Source organism: Rutidosis leptorrhynchoides, chromosome 3, assembly GCF_046630445.1.
Source record: "Rutidosis leptorrhynchoides isolate AG116_Rl617_1_P2 chromosome 3, CSIRO_AGI_Rlap_v1, whole genome shotgun sequence".
Taxonomy (NCBI): domain Eukaryota; kingdom Viridiplantae; phylum Streptophyta; class Magnoliopsida; order Asterales; family Asteraceae; genus Rutidosis; species Rutidosis leptorrhynchoides.
In genome coordinates this window covers 93,064,434-93,070,769 of record NC_092335.1, presented here as the reverse complement: position 1 = coordinate 93,070,769, position 6,336 = coordinate 93,064,434, and positions in this window count along the sequence as shown.

The window sequence follows — 6,336 nt, the reverse complement described above, 5'->3', positions numbered from 1 at the left end:
GATTAACTTTTGTTTGCGAACAAGTTTAGAATTAACTAAACTATGTTCTAGTGATTACAAGTTTAAACCTTCGAATAAGATAGCTTTATATGTATGAATCGAATGATGTTATGAACATCATTACTACCTTAAGTTCCTTGGATAAACCTACCGGAAAAGAGAAAAAATGGATCTAGCTTCAATGGATCCTTGGATGGCTCGAAGTTCTTGAAGCAGAATCATGACACGAAAACAAGTTCAAGTACGATCATCACTTGAAATAAGATTGTTATAGTTATAGAAATTGAACCAAAGTTTGAATATGATTATTACCTTGTATTAGAATGATAACCTACTGTAAGAAACAAAGATTTCTTGAGGTTGGATGATCACCTTACAAAATTGGAAGTGAGCTAGCAAACTTGAAAGTATTCTTGATTTTATGAAACTAGAACTTTTGAAATTTATGAAGAACACTTAGAACTTGAAGATAGAACTTGAGAGAGATCAATTAGATGAAGAAAATTGAAGAATGAAAGTGTTTGTAGGTGTTTTTGGTCGTTGGTGTATGGATTAGATATAAAGGATATGTAATTTTGTTTTCATGTAAATAAGTCATGAATGATTACTCATATTTTTGTAATTTTATGAGATATTTCATGCTAGTTGCCAAATGATGGTTCCCACATGTGTTAGGTGACTCACATGGGCTGCTAAGATCTGATCATTGGAGTGTATATACCAATAGTACATACATCTAAAAGCTGTGTATTGTACGAGTACGAATACGGGTGCATACGAGTAGAATTGTTGATGAAACTGAACGAGGATGTAATTGTAAGCATTTTTGTTAAGTAGAAGTATTTTGATAAGTGTATTGAAGTCTTTCAAAAGTGTATAAATACATATTAAAACACTACATGTATATACATTTTAACTGAGTCATTAAGTCATCGTTAGTCGTTACATGTAAGTGTTGTTTTGAAACCTTTAGGTTAACGATCTTGTTAAATGTTGTTAACCCAATGTTTATAATATCAAATGAGATTTTAAATTATTATATTATCATGATATTAATATCTCTTAATATGATATATATACATTAAATGTCTTTACAACGATAATCGTTACATATATGTCTCGTTTAAAAATCATTAAGTTAGTAGTCTTGTTTTTACATATGTAGTTCATCGTTAATATACTTAATGATATATTTACTTATCATAGTATCATGTTAACTATATATATATCCATATATATGTCATCATATAGTTTTTACAAGTTTTAACGTTCGTGAATCACCGGTCAACTTGGGTGGTCAATTGTCTATATGAAACATATTTCAATTAATCAAGTCTTAACAAGTTTGATTGCTTAACATGTTGGAAACATTTAATCATGTAAATATCAATCTCAATTAATATATATAAACATGGAAAAGTTCGGGTCACTACAGTACCTACCCGTTAAATAAATTTCGTCCCGAAATTTTAAGCTGTTGAAGGTGTTGACGAATCTTCTGGAAATAGATGCGGGTATTTCTTCTTCATCTGATCTTCACGTTCCCAGGTGAACTCAGGTCCTCTACGAGCATTCCATCGAACCTTAACAATTGGTATCTTGTTTTGCTTAAGTCTTTTAACCTCACGATCCATTATTTCGATGGGTTCTTCGATGAATTGAAGTTTTTCGTTGATTTGGATTTCATCTAACGGAATAGTGACATCTTCTTTAGCAAAACATTTCTTCAAATTCGAGACGTGGAAAGTGTTATGTACAGCCGCGAGTTGTTGAGGTAACTCAAGTCGGTAAGCTACTGGTCCGACACGATCAATAATCTTGAATGGTCCAATATACCTTGGATTTAATTTCCCTCGTTTACCAAATCGAACAACGCCTTTCCAAGGTGCAACTTTAAGCATGACCATCTCTCCAATTTCAAATTCTATATCTTTTCTTTTAATGTCAGCGTAGCTCTTTTGTCGACTTTGGGCGGTTTTCAACCGTTGTTGAATTTGGATAATCTTCTCGGTAGTTTCTTGTATAATCTCCGGACCCGTAATCTGTCTATCCCCCACTTCACTCCAAAAAATCGGAGACCTGCACTTTCTACCATAAAGTGCTTCAAACGGCGCCATCTCAATGCTTGAATGGTAGCTGTTGTTGTAGGAAAATTCTGCTAACGGTAGATGTCGATCCCAACTGTTTCCGAAATCAATAACACATGCTCGTAGCATGTCTTCAAGCGTTTGTATCGTCCTTTCGCTCTGCCCATCAGTTTGTGGATGATAGGCAGTACTCATGTCTAGACGAGTTCCTAATGCTTGCTGTAATATCTGCCAGAATCTTGAAATAAATCTGCCATCCCTATCAGAGATAATAGAGATTGGTATTCCATGTCTGGAGACGACTTCCTTCAAATACAGTCGTGCTAACTTCTCCATCTTGTCATCTTCTCTTATTGGCAGGAAGTGTGCTGATTTGGTGAGACGATCAACTATTACCCAAATAGTATCAAAACCACTTGCAGTCCTTGGCAATTTAGTGATGAAATCCATGGTAATGTTTTCCCATTTCCATTCCGGGATTTCGGGTTGTTGAAGTAGACCTGATGGTTTCTGATGCTCAGCTTTGACCTTAGAACACGTCAAACATTCTCCTACATATTTAGCAACATCGGCTTTCATACCCGGCCACCAAAAATGTTTCTTGAGATCCTTGTACATCTTCCCCGTTCCAGGATGTATTGAGTATCTGGTTTTATGAGCTTCTCTAAGTACCATTTCTCTCATATCTCCAAATTTTGGTACCCAAATCCTTTCAGCCCTATACCGGGTTCCGTCTTCCCGAATATTAAGATGCTTCTCCGATCCTTTGGGTATTTCATCCTTTAAATTTCCCTCTTTTAAAACTCCTTGTTGCGCCTCCTTTATTTGAGTAGTAATGTTATTATGAATCATTATATTCATAGATTTTACTCGAATGGGTTCTCTGTCCTTCCTGCTCAAGGCATCGGCTACCACATTTGCCTTCCCCGGGTGGTAACGAATCTCAAAGTCGTAATCATTCAATAATTCAATCCACCTACGCTGCCTCATATTCAGTTGTTTCTGATTAAATATGTGTTGAAGACTTTTGTGGTCGGTATATATAATACTTTTGACCTCATATAAGTAGTGCCTCCAAGTCTTTAATGCAAAAACAACCGCGCCTAATTCCAAATCATGCGTCGTATAATTTTCTTTGTGAATCTTCAATTGTCTAGACGCATAAGCAATCACCTTCGTTCGTTGCATTAATACACAACCGAGACCTTGCTTTGATGCATCACAATAAATCACAAAATCATCATTCCCTTCAGGCAATGACAATATAGGTGCCGTAGTTAGCTTTTTCTTCAATAACTGAAACGCTTTCTCTTGTTCATCATTCCATTCAAATTTCTTCCCTTTATGCGTTAATGCAGTCAAGGGTTTTGCTATTCTGGAAAAGTCTTGGATGAACCTTCTGTAGTAACCAGCTAGTCCTAAAAACTGGCGTATGTGTTTCGGAGTTTTCGGGGATTCCCACTTTTCAACAGTTTCTATCTTTGCCGGATCCACCTTAATACCTTCTTTGTTCACTATGTGGCCGAGGAATTGAACTTCTTCCAACCAAAATGCACACTTTGAAAACTTAGCGTACAATTCTTCCTTCCTCAATACTTCTAACACCTTTCTCAAATGTTCACCGTGTTCTTGGTCATTCTTTGAGTAAATAAGTATGTCATCAATGAAAACAATGACAAACTTGTCAAGGTATGGTCCACACACTCGGTTCATAAGGTCCATGAACACAGCTGGTGCATTAGTTAAACCAAACGGCATGACCATAAACTCGTAATGACCGTAACGTGTTCTGAAAGCAGTCTTTGGAATATCATCTTCTTTCACCCGCATTTGATGATACCCGGAACGTAAGTCAATCTTTGAATAAACAGACGAGCCTTGTAGTTGATCAAATAAGTCGTCGATTCTCGGTAGTGGGTAGCGGTTCTTGATGGTAAGTTTGTTCAACTCTCGGTAGTCGATACACAACCTGAATGTACCATCTTTCTTCTTGACAAACAAAACAGGAGCTCCCCACGGTGATGTGCTTGGTCGAATGAAACCACGCTCTAAAAGTTCTTGTAATTGGCTTTGCAGTTCTTTCATCTCGCTGGGTGCGAGTCTGTAAGGAGCACGAGCTATTGGTGCAGCTCCTGGTACAAGATCTATTTGAAATTCAACGGATCGATGTGGGGGTAATCCCGGTAATTCTTTCGGAAATACATCGGGAAATTCTTTTGCAATGGGAACATCATTGATGCTCTTTTCTTCAGTTTGTACTTTCTCGACGTGTGCTAGAACAGCATAGCAACCTTTTCTTATTAGTTTTTGTGCCTTCAAATTACTAATAAGATGTAGCTTCGTGTTGCCCTTTTCTCCGTACACCATTAAGGGTTTTCCTTTTTCTCGTATAATGCGAATTGCATTTTTGTAACAAACGATCTCCGCTTTCACTTCTTTCAACCAGTCCATACCGATTATCACATCAAAACTCCCTAACTCTACTGGTATCAAATCAATCTTAAATGTTTCGCTAACCAGTTTAATTTCTCGATTCCGACATATATTATCTGCTGAAATTAATTTACCATTTGCTAATTCGAGTAAAAATTTACTATCCAAAGGCGTCAATGGACAACTTAATTTAGCACAAAAATCTCTACTCATATAGCTTCTATCCGCACCCGAATCAAATAAAACGTAAGCAGATTTATTGTCAATAAGAAACGTACCCGTAACAAGCTCCGGGTCTTCCTGTGCCTCTACCGCATTAATATTGAAAACTCTTCCACGGCCTTGTCCATTCGTGTTCTCCTGGTTCGGGCAATTTCTAATAATGTGGCCTGGTTTTCCACATTTATAACAAACTACATTGTCATAACTTGCTCTGACACTACTTGCTCCGCCATTACTCGTTCCGACACCATTTGTTCCTTTCGTTCTATTAACCCCTGGTCCGTAGACCTCACACTTCGCCGCGCTATGACCATTTCTTTTACACTTGTTGCAAAATTTGGTGCAGAACCCCGAGTGATTCTTTTCACACCTTTGGCATAGCTGCTTCTGATTGTTGTTGTTGTTGTTGTTGCGGTTATTATTGTTGTTGGGATGATTGTTGTAGTTGCTGTTGTTGTTGTTGTTGTTGTTGTTGGGCCGTTTGTTGTAGTTGCGATTGATGTTGCGATTGTTGGGATAATTGTTGCGATTATTGTTGTAATTGTTGTTGTTGTTGTATTGGTGATTCTTATCACCGTTTTCCTCCCACTTTCTTTTGACTTGCTTCACATTGGCCTCTTCAGCAGTCTGTTCTTTAATTCTTTCTTCAATCTGGTTCACTAGTTTGTGAGCCATTCTACATGCCTGTTGTATGGAGGCGGGCTCGTGTGAACTTATATCTTCTTGGATTCTTTCCGGTAATCCTTTCACAAACGCGTCGATCTTCTCTTCCTCATCTTCGAATGCTCCCGGACACAATAGGCACAATTCTGTGAATCGTCTTTCGTACGTGGTAATATCAAATCCTTGGGTTCGTAACCCTCTAAGTTCTGTCTTGAGCTTATTGACCTCGGTTCTGGGACGGTACTTCTCGTTCATCAAGTGCTTGAATGCTGACCACGGTAGTGCGTACGCATCATCTTGTCCCACTTGCTCTAGATAGGTATTCCACCATGTTAACGCAGAACCTGTGAAGGTATGCGTAGCGTACTTCACTTTGTCCTCTTCAGTACACTTACTTATGGCAAACACCGATTCAACCTTCTCGGTCCACCGTTTCAATCCGATCGGTCCTTCGGTTCCATCAAATTCCAAAGGTTTGCAGGCAGTGAATTCTTTGTAGGTGCATCCTACACGATTTCCTGTACTGCTAGATCCAAGGTTATTGTTGGTATGTAGCGCAGCCTGTACTGCGGCTATGTTTGAAGCAAGAAAGGCACGAAATTCCTCTTGGCTCATATTCAAGGTGTGTCGAGTAGTCGGTGCCATTTCCTTCAAAATAGTCAAATGAACAAGTTAATCATATAGAATATTAAGAGTAGTCAATAGTATTTCGTAGCATAATATGAACTCATTTATAAAAGCTTTTTCTTCATATTAGCGTTTTATAAGTTTAAATTCGGGTAGTACCTACCCGTTAAGTTCATACTTAGTAGCTAATATACAATTCAACTACTACAATTCTATATGAAAAACTGATTATAATAATATTTCGCGTTCAAACTTTTACACAATATTTTACAAACTTACAATACCGCTTATTTTACATATAGCA